Here is a 14,368-nt window from a genome sequence, read left to right on the forward strand (position 1 = left end):
AGCAGCTGGAATCATCTCATTATCATCACCATCATCATTTGGGTGATTTGTACGCTTAAGCTGCACAGTCCTAAATTTTCTGAAATCTGCCATCTAAACAGGACAGCGATAACACAATGGGATGCAAAATAGATTTGAATTCTATGTGCAATGGAGATTTATTTTACAACAGATGTTTCACAGGCTTTTGAAGCTGCTAGATCCAACAACAACACCCTCCCCCTTTCTATCTTCCTTTTAAGCCTATCAGAAAATGGTAATGCAAAACCTGATATTCAAAGCTGTGACAAAATCTTTCTTTATGGAGAAACGGCAGGATTTGTCAGTGATTAATGCTGTGCTACTGTGTCGCCTCACTGGAGTTTTGTAAGGTGAGCTATAAAAATCTAATATGGTATAAAAATCAATAAACTAACTATGTAGCGCTATACTTAACAGGCTGGGAGATTTCAATCTGATTGCTAATTAATTGCCCACAGGGAAGTAAACTGATGCTTGCTAGGATGCATTCAACTGAAATACTTTTAAGACCTCAGAGACAGACGAGCAGGGATAAAAATAATAAATAGAAGTGGGCAAGTCAGCATAAAAACTTACAACTAAGTGTTTTTTAATGACTGCTTACTATAGCCAGCCGAATGTAAATTTTGCACTTGGAAGGAACTTGATGCTTTACTGTAAGTGAGCCTTGTCTCATTCAACGCAGCATTAAAATACAAATCTCTATGTACTGTAAGACCCACTTTATTTCCCTATTCCCTGTAAGCTCTTAAGCAAATGATTCTTCCATGAAGATTGAAGGCAATGGTTTGAAATTTCCATGTTCTCGTCTAGCTCTCATCTTTGTTTCAAAGAACATACATTGATTTCCTCCTGCTTCTGAGCCATGGAGTCTTATTTCCTATTTACTGACAAAGACCTGACAGCACTCTTAACAGTTTCGGTTCCTGCAGCTTTAAAGAGGTTAGTGAGCATTTCATTTGCCCCTGATGCCTTTCTGATGACACCTGGTCTATTGCCTGTCATGCGTCATTTTTAACAATACACCTGATTTTCATTTTCTTGTTATGTTCTGTTGCTGATTGCCATGCTGGATTGAGATATATATATTTTCCTTGTCTTTTCTTGCTTGACAATCAAACTTCGTATTGTTGTCTATCTTTTAGCTCAAGGCTTTCATCCTTTGTCCCCCCCGCCCTTTCCTATCACGATTGCTTGTTCTTAAATCCTCTGTGCATTCAACATCCTTTTTGTATAACTGAAACTTTAAAATCTGCTCTTTACATTGATCTTTTATTCTGAGGAGAAGCTCTTCAGGTCACATCCTGCTGGCACATCATTCGTTAATTTTCTAAATTTAGCCCAGATATTTTACACCAATAATTCATGGCCCATTTCATATTCGGCATCCTGAGATGTCCAGGCAGGCTGAAATGTATTTCTGCTTTTTCAGGGTTTTTTCTTTTCTTTTCTTATGTAGTTATTTAATTCCAATATTTATTTATTTCCTACCTTTATTATTTTTATAAATAACCCAATGAGGCAAACATATTCTACACATTAGAGGTGGGCTGCACATAATTTAACAACCAGTTGCCTAGTGCAGAACCGAAAATGTGAGTGTGTGTGCCTTCCGCGCTTGCGTGCGGCTTCAAACATACTCCAATTTCATGCACACGGCTTCCAGCCTATCTTCTTTGGCAGCCACAATGAGTACAGCAGGCTAAGAGCAGAAATCAGCTGGGTTGCAAAGGTGGGGCAAGCAAGGCAGAGAGTGAGATATATAGGATAGGATAGCACTGGGGCATGTGGGCGGGGCCAGCTGGGAGTCAGAACTACCGGTACATCTGAACCAGTCCAAACCACGCATTTTCCCCCTAATACTTTTCCCACCACAACTCTGTGAGGTGTGTTGGACTTAGAGAGAGTGACTGTCTCAAAGTCACCCAGCTGGTTTCATGGCTAAGGTAAGATTTAAACTCCTGCTTTCTAGCTTGGAACCTTAACCACTAGACCAAACTGTCCGTACTCCACATTTTTATTTTATTATTTATTTATTTAATTAACTTGTATGCCGCCCACTCTTGGAAGACTCAGGGCGGCTTACAAATAAAAAGGGAAAGGGGAATATAAAAGTAAAAACAACACTTAAAAATTCAACAACATTCATAACCTAGGATGGGGCTGGATAATTCAACAGGAACAGCCAGGTCTTGCTCGCTTTGCGGAAGGCCGGAAGGGTAGTAAGGGTCCGGATCTCAACGGGGAGATCGTTCCATAGGGCTGGAGCAGCTAAAAAGAAGGCCCTCCCCCGGGGGGTCGCCAGCCAACATTGGCCGGCAGATGGAATCTGGAGGAGGCCTAGTCTGTGCGATCTAATAGGTCTTGTGGTCTGTACTTGTGTTGCTTTAATCTGATATTGGCAATAAGGAAACATTATCTTTAAAAAAAATCAATATCTCATCAACTCCATTGTTTATTTATTAAATTCAGATATTCTGACATTGATAGGTTCTTCCATTTGTCCAGTGTTTGCATTCCAATCGCTCACTTGTATTACTATTTTTTTATGTTGCATTTAGCATCTTTGGCAATTTCCAAGAGAAGCTCCCAGCGTCTTCCTTTATTGTGCTATACGCAGTGCATAGCAGTAGCACTTAGCACTCAGACGTATGTACTGCTTCATGGTGATTTGCAGCCAGGGGCTGGTTGTTGCCAGCATTACTGCCGGTTTGGTTTGGTTGGAACTAGTCCGAACCGGTAGGAACCCACCACTGTTTGCATCCCTTTCTAAGCTGCTTACAGAATAAACATATTGCCCCCCAAAAATCTGGGTCCTCATTTTACTGACCATGGAAGGATGGAAGGCTGAGTCAACTTTGAGAAAGTCAGAATTGAAATGCTGGCAGTTGGCAAAATTAGCCTGCAATACTGCATTCTAACCATGGCATCACTATGGCTCTTGCATACACTTGCTCCAACAATGGAAGTCTTTAAGAAGATGTTGGTCATTTGTTTGAAATGGTATAGGGTTTCCTGCCTAGGCAGGGGGTTGTACTAGAAGACCTCCAAGGCCCCTTCCAAATCTGCTATTGTATTGTATTGTATTGTATAAAGTTTAATAGGTGTCATCATTATCAAAAGAATCACCATTATTATCATCTTCTATTTGGTTAGAGTTCATGTATGTTCATTCTGACTATCAATACCACTTCATATCTTTATTTGAATACATACACACACACACACACACACACACACACACACACACACACATTAGATTAGATTAGATTAGATTAGATTAGATGATTAGATTTAAATAGATTAAATCATCTTTTCTGACACTTGGTAATTTCATATAATGAAAATAACTAAAAAAATAGTGCAATATACTGGACAAATCAAAATAAAATGGACTTTGGGAAACAATGTTGCAGAATTCATTACAGACAGACAGTAGTATTTATATATGCACTATATAGCTCACTGAGATACCTGCAGGAGCATCAGCTCTACAAGACTCAGCTTGTCTTATGTATCTATTTTATATACTGTATATACATACATGCATGCATCCATACATACATACATAAAACTTGGTACACTGATGACTTACTCTCTGGAAACAAATGCTGTGGGAGTAAGAAACCATTAATACCCCTCAGAGTACGTGTTCTGTTAAGATGCAGCCTATTGTGCCTTTAAATGGCTTCTACTGTATTGCCATAACTCTGGATGCCTCCAGCAATTTCAACCAAACTTGGTACACAGATTACTTACTCTCTGAAGAAAAATACTGTGTGGGTAAGACACCCCTAACATGCCTTGGAGTGTGTGTTCTGTTAAGATGCAGCCTGTTGTGCCTTTCAATGGCTTCTACTGTACATCACAGTGAAGTTGCTAAGGTAACAGCTTCACATTACTCCACAAGAGGTAAGGGGGAAAATCCAACATTAGAAATTACATTTGATCCAGACATTTTCCCCCTATAAATAAACACTCGCATAACACCGGGCAAACAGCTAGTTATGAATTTTTAAAAAGTAGAGTGCCCTTCACATAACGTATAAAATGTCCCCAACCTTCTGGGTTTTTTTAAAAATGCTCTTAACACTTGGGCATTTTGTTGTTGGGTGTTAGTTCTGAATTTTATGTTATTTTGTTGTGAAGTTATAAATAGACTTGAGTCCTAGAAGGTATGTGATATCTAAAACCATTTATAACTCAATAAAATTATAGTAAATTAAATAAGCTATTAATCAAAATCTCACTCTCTCATAAACAGAGGAAAATGGTATTGGAAATGTGTCTGCTAAGCAGCCCTGTTAATTAAATCCACTGAAAACCATGTCTGACTGTAATCTTTAGCATTCATCTCCTCAAGTTCAATTTGTGTGGCTGTGGAATATTGGGAAAGTGGATGATGTTGTTGCAAAATGGTGTTTTGTATCATTTCTTCTGATGCTAAACTAGAACGTCAATGGACTGTAGCCCAAGCAAGCCATTAAGCAACAATAGGGAAACATTGGCACAATTAGGCAATTTTCAAAATTCATAGAAAATGCAAGAGACAAAATCAAAAACAGCATGTGAGGTTACATTCTCAGTATTTTTTGGAATATTTAGGACTAGGTGGTGTAGAAAGTTAGCACCCACCCCTCTCCTAGAAAAATGATATATTTTGAGAAATGTTAAAAAGGCAGAATATTATATTTCCCGGGGTGAGAAAGGGAGAAACATGCTCTTAAGAGATAGAAAGGAGCCCCACCTTCCTGAAAAGTCCCGATTTTCTGGCTTCATGTTGAAAGCCCAGTGGATTTGCTTAAGAAATCCTAACTGGGGCAAGACAAAAGACACCCTGTCTAATCCCTCTCTCTGTCTCAGTACTTTCATTGAAAATATTAAAACATTAAAGCAAAAAAATGGACTCCCCCCGCACCCCTTTTACCTCATTTTATAAGAAAAAATGACCAAGTACCATAGAGCTCCAGGAAATACTTGGCTAGAGAAGCCGCAAGTGTTCCTTCCTGGATTTTCTGGAGCGGAGGGGCACGGAGGTTAGAGGTTGGCTCGTGTGGGAAAAATGGTGGCAAGGTTTCTTTGAAAAATATTTCCCTGATTAATTTCACCATTTTAATTTGCTCAGTTCTTTGTATTAACATCTACATCATTCTGGATTGACTTGGAGTGCTCACTTGTGCCTGCTGGTAAGTGAGCTGGGTTTTTTCTTTTATGTTTTTAATGTATTTTAAAATAATATTTTATTTATTGTGCATAAGATTTTTTTTAAATAGTTTTATTCTGTGTGGATTCTTTTTTTACATTGTCTTAGACTATTTAAAAAAGATTCTATCCAAAATAAATTGAAGTGAAACCATTTTTAAAAATTCTATGCACAATACTTTGAAATATATAGAAAGAATAGTTTGAAATCTTTTACTTCAATTTATTCTGTGTGGATTCTTTTTTTAAATTGTCTTAGACTATTTAAAAAAAGATTCTATCCAAAATACAAAATACCAGCTGCAGTTATTCAATTAAGAACTGTGGCAAGAAAGGTGGTATAATGAGCTTAGTGACCAAAGTTACAATGGCATTGAAAAAAGTGACAATTTTTCACACTTAGCAACCATTTTCACATTTAGCGACTGTTGCAGAATCCTCATGGTCACGCGATCAAATTTTGATGTTTGGCAACAGATTCATATTTATGATGGTTTCAGTGTCCTGGGGTCATATAATCACCTTTTGACAAAGTCAAATGGGGAAACCAGATTCACTTATGTTACTAACTTATCAGCTGCAGTTATTCACTTAAGAACTGTGGCAAGAAAGGTGGTATAGTGACCAAAGTTACAATGGCATTGAAAAAAGTGACTGATGACCATTTTCACACTTAGTGACCATTTTCACACTTAGCGACCATTGCAGCATCCTCATGGTCATACGATCAAAATTTTTATGGTTGACAACAGTTACAATTTATATTTGTAAATTGTAGTTATGTTGAAATAAAAAAATATATATTACAATACTATTTTTGCATTGTATGAAAATTTTTGTTGCTCTGTATAAAATTTTTAATCAAGCCCCCCCTCCCAGGTCAAAGGTGTCCCTCTTTACCAATCTGAAAATCTGGTCACTTTACAGTTGCACCCCTCCCCCCAGCAACCTTCAACCAAACCTGGGAGCTCAGACAAACACCTAGGATTTGCACTTCGCTTATAGAACAGGGGTGAAATTCAGCAGGTTCTGACAGGTTCTAGAGAACCAGCAGCAGAAAGTTTGAGTAGTTTGGAGAACTGGCAACTACCACCTCTGGCTGGCCCCAGAGTGGGTTGGGAATGGAGATTTTGCAATATTTTCCCCCCAGGATTGGGGAAGGAATGGGGATTTTGCAGTATCCTTCCCCTGGAGTGAGGTAGGAATGGAGATTTTTCAGTTTTCTTCTCCTGCCACACCCACCAAGCATGCCCACAGAACCTGTAGTAAAAATATTTTAATTTCACCACTGCTATAGAACCAGCTGTGGCCTCTACATGGCCCCATGGGAGTCTGACAATAGCCAATATAATACATGTTCTTGCACAGAAACAGGAAGCTCAAGTGCAAAGCACAAGGTATTAAAAAAAAACCACTCTCCACTCCATGTGGTCAGCTGCATCTTAACTACAAACATGTAGTTCTGTTCATCAATAAATGTACGTCTTTCCGAACAGCCTTCAGCCTCCATTTTGTCTCCAGTGCCTTTCTCCCAGCTTGGAACTGAACCAGATGGATATTTCTTCCTACAGTGGCAAACAAAAATGGAAAATCAAGATTTAGACTGAATACTTTGCATCAATGTCTCCTGGTTGATAGCTAAGATACTAGTGCCTGATGATTACTCTGAACAGGACTATTCTTACTAGGAGTTGAGGATAAACTGCAACAGCTTATTATGGATCTGTCCTACTTCTATACAATAGAATGCATGAGAAATATGGAATGCAAGGATTTATGTCAAAATCATGCTATAAATCTTCAAATGCAAATCAGAAAATTATTTGACAATACAAAACCATGTAGTCGTGTAGATTTGAGGGGAGGAAAACAAAAAAGCAAAATAAAACCACAGGGCACATTTGAAAAATGCTACTATAAGATCCTTAAATGCAGAAGAGCAATTCATAGACCATAGAACATTGACAACTTCATTGAGAGGCTAAATTTAAATGCACTTGGCTGGCATTTACTTGGTAGTTAAAAGGCATTCGGTGATTAAGCCAATGGCAGGGAAAAATTTGCATTTCCAATTATGTCCATCTCCAGTGATATGAAATGGGTCCTTACAGGGAGTAAAAGTCACTGTCATCAGCAAGAAAACTAAGGGTGGGGGGGAGCTGACTTAAAATATTGCATAGAAGGAATGACTTCAGTGGCTCTGGAATGGCGCCTCCTGTTGCTTCGTGTTCTCATTGCCCTTTCTCCTGCAGCTCCTGGCATCTATTATTATTATTGCTATACTTCCTCAGAAATTGTCAAATTATACTGAATCAGTCTCTATTGCTATCTACAGCTGTAAAATTAGATGGCTTTGAACTCATCTCTGCTAATGAGCCATTGTCTATGAAAAGGGTGGTACCAACCTTATGGCAATTTCAAGTTCTTTGACAGCTGGAGAGGGGCGAGGAGGCTAAAGGTCAGGTTGGAAACTTCTATGTAATTAGTGATTTTCCCCTTACTGGAAATTTTTGCAAGGAACATGTTCAATTTTATGTTCTATCAATCATTGCTTATGATTATTGAGAGGAATGAGTTGACCCTCCCTCCCTCCCTCCTCCCTCCCTCCCTCTCTTCCTTCCCGCCCTCCCTCCCTCCCTTCCTTCTTCCCCTCCCTCCCTCCCACATACTTCAAGCTGCTTTCCATTTGATTTTCTAAAATAATGAATGTTTATGAGGCATGCTGGGACTTAAAGCTCTTTTTCTTGGGAGAAAAAAGTGATGCTAGAGATTAAGACTTTGCTTTGTAATAGTTCAGATCCTATTTATTTTTTGTTTCAATTAAAATAATAATGACAAAAGAAAAAGGGAAGCCCAGATGCCATGTAAGAAGTGGCTGCAGACACACTGGTACTTCACAATATCACCTGGCTTATCTGTGCAACTTATGATATAAATAACATGTCACTAAATTTATCTGAAAGCAATGCACTCCTAAAATGATCCACACCTAAAGAGAATCAAATACAGAGAGAGAGAGAGAGAGACAGAGACAGAGGCAGAGAGAGAGAGAGAGACCGACAGAGACAGAGAGAGACCGAGAAACCAAGAAACCAAGAAACCAAGAAACCAAATGCATTTGAAGAAAGTGAACCAGAATCCATGCAAAATTTACACACAGATCTCCTTTCAGACATCTTCCTCTTCCTTGCATATTCCCACAGATGCAGGGTCTGCTTTTTGGATCATTGAATGCCATTTTGCTCTGTCAGCTGCGCCCCTGTTGTCTCCGGGGCGTAGGGCCACAACTTGCATGTCTTTGTTGATGATATCTTGCCATCTCTGTTTTGGACAACCATGAGATCGCCAGCCATTGACTTCTAGTTGGCAATGGTGGAAGATGCTGCTGCTCCATACCAGCAGAGTCAGCCTTCTCTCACCTTCTCTCTGTAATTGTAACACACACACCTCCTTTCAGTGAATGATAAAAATCACTAACAGCAAAGTTGGCTGGCAGATTAGCTGGTTGGGGACAATTTTCTGGAGGAGGAGAGGCAGATTTTTGAGATGCTTTTATTAATGAAAAAATTACAAACCACATCCCACTAAATTGACCCTGCAAGCTATGGAGTGCCATTTGTTCAAATGGTTCCTACTGATAAATCGGAGCCAACAGGTTGTTTGATTCCTTGGGTTACAACCCTAACTTAAACCTGAGGAATTTCCATCATGGAACAAAATAACAGTTAAGCAAAACATCATGAGTCATAAACTGGTGCCTGGATCTGGGACCAGCAACAGGAGGAAGATGATCTGGGACCAGCAACATATGACTCCTATGAGTCATAAACTGGGTCTGGATCTGGGACCAGCAACAGGAGTGAAGATCAGCTGAGACAGTGGTGTGAGTGGGAAGTGGTAGAGGAACTAGCAGAGCGAAGACCAGGCTAAAGGAAAAGATGGTAATGAGACTTGGAAACTGTTGGTGCTTAAGTAAATAAGGCTTCTTACACAGCACCTTGGATACTACTGGGAGGAAGAAGATGGTGACGGAAAGCTTGGGATTGTGATGACAGAGAGAAAACAGGGATAGACAGTGGAGTGTAAGATAGTGAAAACAGCATAGATGGGGGGTGGAGAATTGGTGGGCAGTAGAGTTGAAGCAGAGACAATTTGCAAAGGAAAATTGACTATAACCATAGGATGCTGTGATTGCTCATAAATATGGCTCGTTCGCAAACCATCCACATTTGGATCATGTACTGGGGATGCTGTAACAACCAGAAATTTGAAAATCAGGCATAATTAATTCAAATTTTGAATGGTTGCTGAGAAATTCCTCCATTTGGATTTGTGGTCGCTGCTGTTTTTATTATTTGTTTAATTTCAAAGGGGGAAAATGTACTTTCTTTGAACAAAGGGCATGCTGGCCTTTTCCTTGTTAAAAAGGAAAGCAACTCCTTAATTTGTTTGTTCTTGTAATCAAGCAAAAAGGTGATAAAAATTACTTGCTACCTATTTTCCATTTCTGTGAAAAATGTTATTCTCTTTAATTTATTTTTTTTAAAGTTATTTTAAGTTACACTGATTCTGCTGTTTCCCCCCCCCCCTGTTTTTAAAACTTGATTTATTTTTGGTGAGAATGGATTCAAAGTTACAGTTTTATATATACTTACTCTTATTAAAAGGAAAAGTTAGTGAACACCCCTGTTTAGAAAAAAAATCTTGTCTAATAATAGTTTGCAGTGTAGCAAACATGGCTTATATCAAGTTGTTGTGACATGATAGCAGTCTTGCTGTCAGAGTTCCGACGGATGTCCTAATTAACTCATGAGCCTTCAGCCAAGTTTCAAAAGAAATCTAACTATTTATTAGGAGCAACATGTCAGCAACTACCCAAGTGAAGCCAGCTCTGGCCCCACATAATTTATGGCTCAACTATGACCCTGTTTCCCCGTTCCTCCCAGAGTGTATCATAAATCACATTCTCCAACAAGGCACCTTCACAGGCTGTAAAAACACACTTCTCAGGCCAGCTGTGGTAATATAAAATCCAACCTTGAGGAAGGTATGCATGGAATGCATTTCTGAACATGGCTGCTGAGTTGCTTCATCAGTTTCCCCCCCTCCTGCCTATGGCAACTCGAGAGCAGACTATGAATGCTTTACAAGTTGACATATTTTGGGGCTGTCAGAGAGAGGGGGGTTGACTTATTCCCCAAAGCACCTAAGAGCAGAACAAGAAGTATCAGATGGAAATTTATCAAAGAGAGATCCAACCTAGAACTAAGAACAAATATATTGATAATGAGAACAATTAACCAGTGGAATAGCTTGTCTTTAGAAATTGTGGGTGCTCCATCACTGGAGGCTTTTAAGAGGAAACTGGACAGCCATTACTCCAGAATGGTATAGGATCTCCTCCTTGAGGTAGGGGTTGGACTAGAAGACCTTCAAGGTTCCTTCCAACTCTGTTAGTCTCTATTCTGTCACTGAGTTTGCTTCTTTAGAATAAATGATTATTACAGACTGGTGCATAAGCTCTTCTGCTACTTGAAGAATTAATTTGATGTGGATAAAATAATTACATTGCTAGCAAACCCCACTCAAAATAGATTTTCATTCAGATTTAAAATACATCTCTTCCCTGACATTTTTCACATCAAATCAGATGGGAAGTGGGTTTGATTGCTAGAGTCCTTGATGGCACTAAATTACCAAGGGCAGCTGGCCTTTGACCTGTTCAAAGAAAAATGGAAGGCAAAGTGATACTTTTGAAAAACTTTGGTTTTTCTTTACTTTGAGAAAATGGTAGATGAACAGATGTTTTCATAAAATGCAAATTAAACACAGTATTAGAAATACTGTAGTTTTGAGCTCTTTCATGAGCCAATAAATAAAAAGACTGAAACATGAATAACTTCTCACTTTCAATCAATACCTAAATTTAGACCCAAACTTATGTTTTGATTACTTTCCAGAAATCTCAATAAAGGGGACACTAATTATCTTTTTCAGGCCTGACCTGAAAACTGATTTGGAGAGCTGAGAAACTAGAAGATTTGGGGTTTTTTTTAGTTCACCACGAACTCTGAAAAAAATCCCAACATTTTTCTTTCCTGAGCCACAAAATTGAACTCTTTTACACGAAGTGTGAAGGCATTTTCTCTCTGACTCTTTTCTTTCCCTTCTTCAAATTTTATTAAAAGTTTTGAGGAGAATATAAAAATAGTACAAACTATTACAGAACAAAGGAAAAAAGAGAGTTAAAGAAGGAAAAAAAGAACATAAGTGCAGAAGAAAGAAGTAAAACAGATTTTTCTTCCCCTTCTTCAGCAAGACTAAATGTCATATTGCTCAGTGTAATGTAAGAATTATAGTTCCTTAAGGGGACTTTGTCTATTATTATTTTTTCTTTGTAGAACATGATTGATCAGTTTTGTTTAGTGATTTTGTTTACCAAAAGAAAAAAAATAATTCCCTTGTCTGGCAGAGATCTGAAAATATTATTTTAAACAGCCTACTCACACATTTTTCAAGTGTGTTGTTTTTTTCTGAAATGCTTTTATAATTATCTACTCTTTGGAGCAATGTATTTTTCTTTGAAACAATGCTAAAAATACCTTTGATGGAAGGAACTATTATTTGAGAAATCTACCTTACCTACCAGCGTATGATACAACAGTAATGCACCCTATTCAGGATGACAATGAGGGTGCTTACGGCAAGGAGATAGAGAAGGGTTTGGTGAACTGGTGTAACAAAAGCAATCTTGTTTTAAATGTAGGAAGACATAAAGAGATTGTTGTCAATTTCAGAAAAGGCAGGCACAGCCACACATCTCTGCGTATTAATGATTCACCTGTGGAAGTGGTTAGCCGCATCAAGTTTCTAGGTATGCAGCTAATGAGTAGACTAGCTTGGTCCCTCAACAGTAAGACACTGGTGAAGCGGTCATAGCAGCACCTGCATTTTCTGTGTCACATGATAAAAGTATATTTCCTTCCCTTGACCTTATCATTTTCTATAGAGCGACAATCAAGGGCATCCTGTCATATGGTATTACTGTCTGGTTTGGAAGCATTACTACTTCATATAGGAAAGTGCTGCAGAGAGTGGTGAGGATGGCAGAAATGATTATTGGTAGGTCAATTCCTTCTATTCAGGACAGAGCATATGAGCTTGAGCAGGGTCCACAGTACTGTCTGGGATGCTACACATCCTCTTCATGACCTATTTACCTTGTTACCTTCTGGGGGGTGGTTTTGTGGTACCCAAAGCAGAACATCTGGATTCAGTCAGTTTTGTTCCATATAAATTTTCCATTCTGTCTCTGTCTCTGTCTCTGTCTCTGTCTCTGTCTCTGTCTCTGTCTCTGTCTCTGTCTCTGTCTCTGTCTCTGTCTCTGTCTGTCTGTCTGTCTCTGTCTCTGTCTCTGTCTCTCTCTCTGTGTGTGTGTGTAAAATGTGTAAATGTGTATTATGTATGTGTATGGATATATATATATATATATATATATATATATATATATATATATATATATATATATATATATATATATATATATATATATATATATATATATATATATATAAATAATGTGTGTGTGTGTGTGTGTGTGTGTGTGTGTGTGTGTGTAGGTAGGTAGGTAGGTAGGTAGGTAGGTAGGTAGATAGATAGATAGATAGATAGATAGATAGATAGATAGATAGATAGATAGATAGATAGATAGTTTTAAGAGCAGGCAGCAGAATTTAATGTGTGCCAGTATTAACAATAAAAATTATCCTATCTATATCATCCTGCTTTTAGCTGTGGTTTGCAAAGGCCATAAGCTAATAGAACAGTACACACTGTCTTTAATTGCATTCCAGTAATTAACATTTTTGGCACGTATTTTTTAAACATTCATAATATTATTGGAAATCTTCAGGTTATCTTCTTGCCCAACCTTCCTTTAAACTAGCAGCTATCACTATGCAGCGATTACCAACTGGTGTCCGCCAGAAAAGTTTGGTGGTCTGCAGAAAAATTATTTGCATTTTTTTATATTGTACTAAATACTATTTATCTTTTTAAAAAATTCATATTAGTGGTCTGTGGGATTTAAAATTATGAATTTAGTGGTCCATGAGGTTCAAAAAATTGGTGACCCCTGCTATATAGCATTCCAATGTATTGTATAAATGCATTAAATACTACATAATGAAGAAGTATTACTTTTTTATTTTTCATCTAAGTATAAGATTCAATCTTAATGTTTGGGGAACATCAAACCTAAGGGAAAACTCTGGATAGTACAAGATTCTTACCAGTGGTGGGTTGCAGGCAGTACGCCCCAGTACAGGTGTACCGTAGTCTGCCCAGAGCACTGGGTACCATTCCGGTACTGTGATCTGGAGGGCTCACCCGCCCACCCTTGCTCCTTACCTGTCCTTTAAGCCTTTGGCACTTCCGCGCATGTGCATGGCACGTACGGTGCCTTCACGATGTTCCGCCAAGCAGCTGGAGCATCACGAAGGTTTGCAGAGGCGTCGCAGGCAGGTATGATGCATGTGCACGCCACGCATGTCCATGTGGGTGACGCCAGGCCCTTTCTAACCGTACCGGTTGGAACGGGATCTGGAACCCACCACTGATTCTTACCAATGGGCATCATCTAAAATATTTTTCTTCTTTTCATTCCTAGAGTGTAGAAGACCACTTTAAAGAATTTTCTGAAATGACGTTTACCATATCCATGCATGCACATGGATGGGGATGGGAATGGGAAAGTGTAGGTATAAGTATAGAGGGAGGGGAGGGGTCTCCACCCCATTAAATATCTTGGAATGGAAGCCAAGTGGTGTAAGTGGTCAGGTAATGAACAGATGTGCTAAAATGACCAGTTGCTGGGACAAAAGGAGAAAAGAATGAAAAAAAGGGGAAATAGGAGATAGACAAGAGGATAACCAACAGCATTGGTTGGATATACAGTAATTATAGTAGTGATGAGGGCACTGTTGTAAACCTTGAAAGACATGTTAAGACTGTTGTGAGAAAATTGATTATGGTATATGGTTGCTAAGAGTTGACTTGATGTTACATCACCAATGAATTAAATGATATATATATATTTATTATGTCATCAATGTCTAATAATGAAAATAAGTAGAATTCAGCGAAC

At 38.5% G+C, this 14,368-nt stretch overlaps 1 long non-coding RNA gene across 1 annotated transcript in view; it reads left to right on the plus strand.

Annotated features, from left to right (window-relative positions):
* The first annotated feature begins 703 nt into the window (after positions 1-703).
* The window catches only part of LOC148043266 (uncharacterized), a 30,319-nt gene continuing 16,654 nt past the window's right edge, over positions 704-14,368 (plus strand). Inside the window, exon 1 of the long non-coding RNA XR_015698205.1 lies at positions 704-963. This is a non-coding gene — a long non-coding RNA (uncharacterized LOC148043266). The remainder of the gene's footprint in view (positions 964-14,368) is intronic.

The sequence above is a fragment of the Thamnophis sirtalis genome, unplaced genomic scaffold (assembly GCF_051295495.1).
Source record: "Thamnophis sirtalis isolate CommonGarterSnake01/CBP01778 unplaced genomic scaffold, rThaSir2_p1.2 scaffold_12, whole genome shotgun sequence".
In the NCBI taxonomy this organism is placed as follows: domain Eukaryota; kingdom Metazoa; phylum Chordata; class Lepidosauria; order Squamata; family Natricidae; genus Thamnophis; species Thamnophis sirtalis.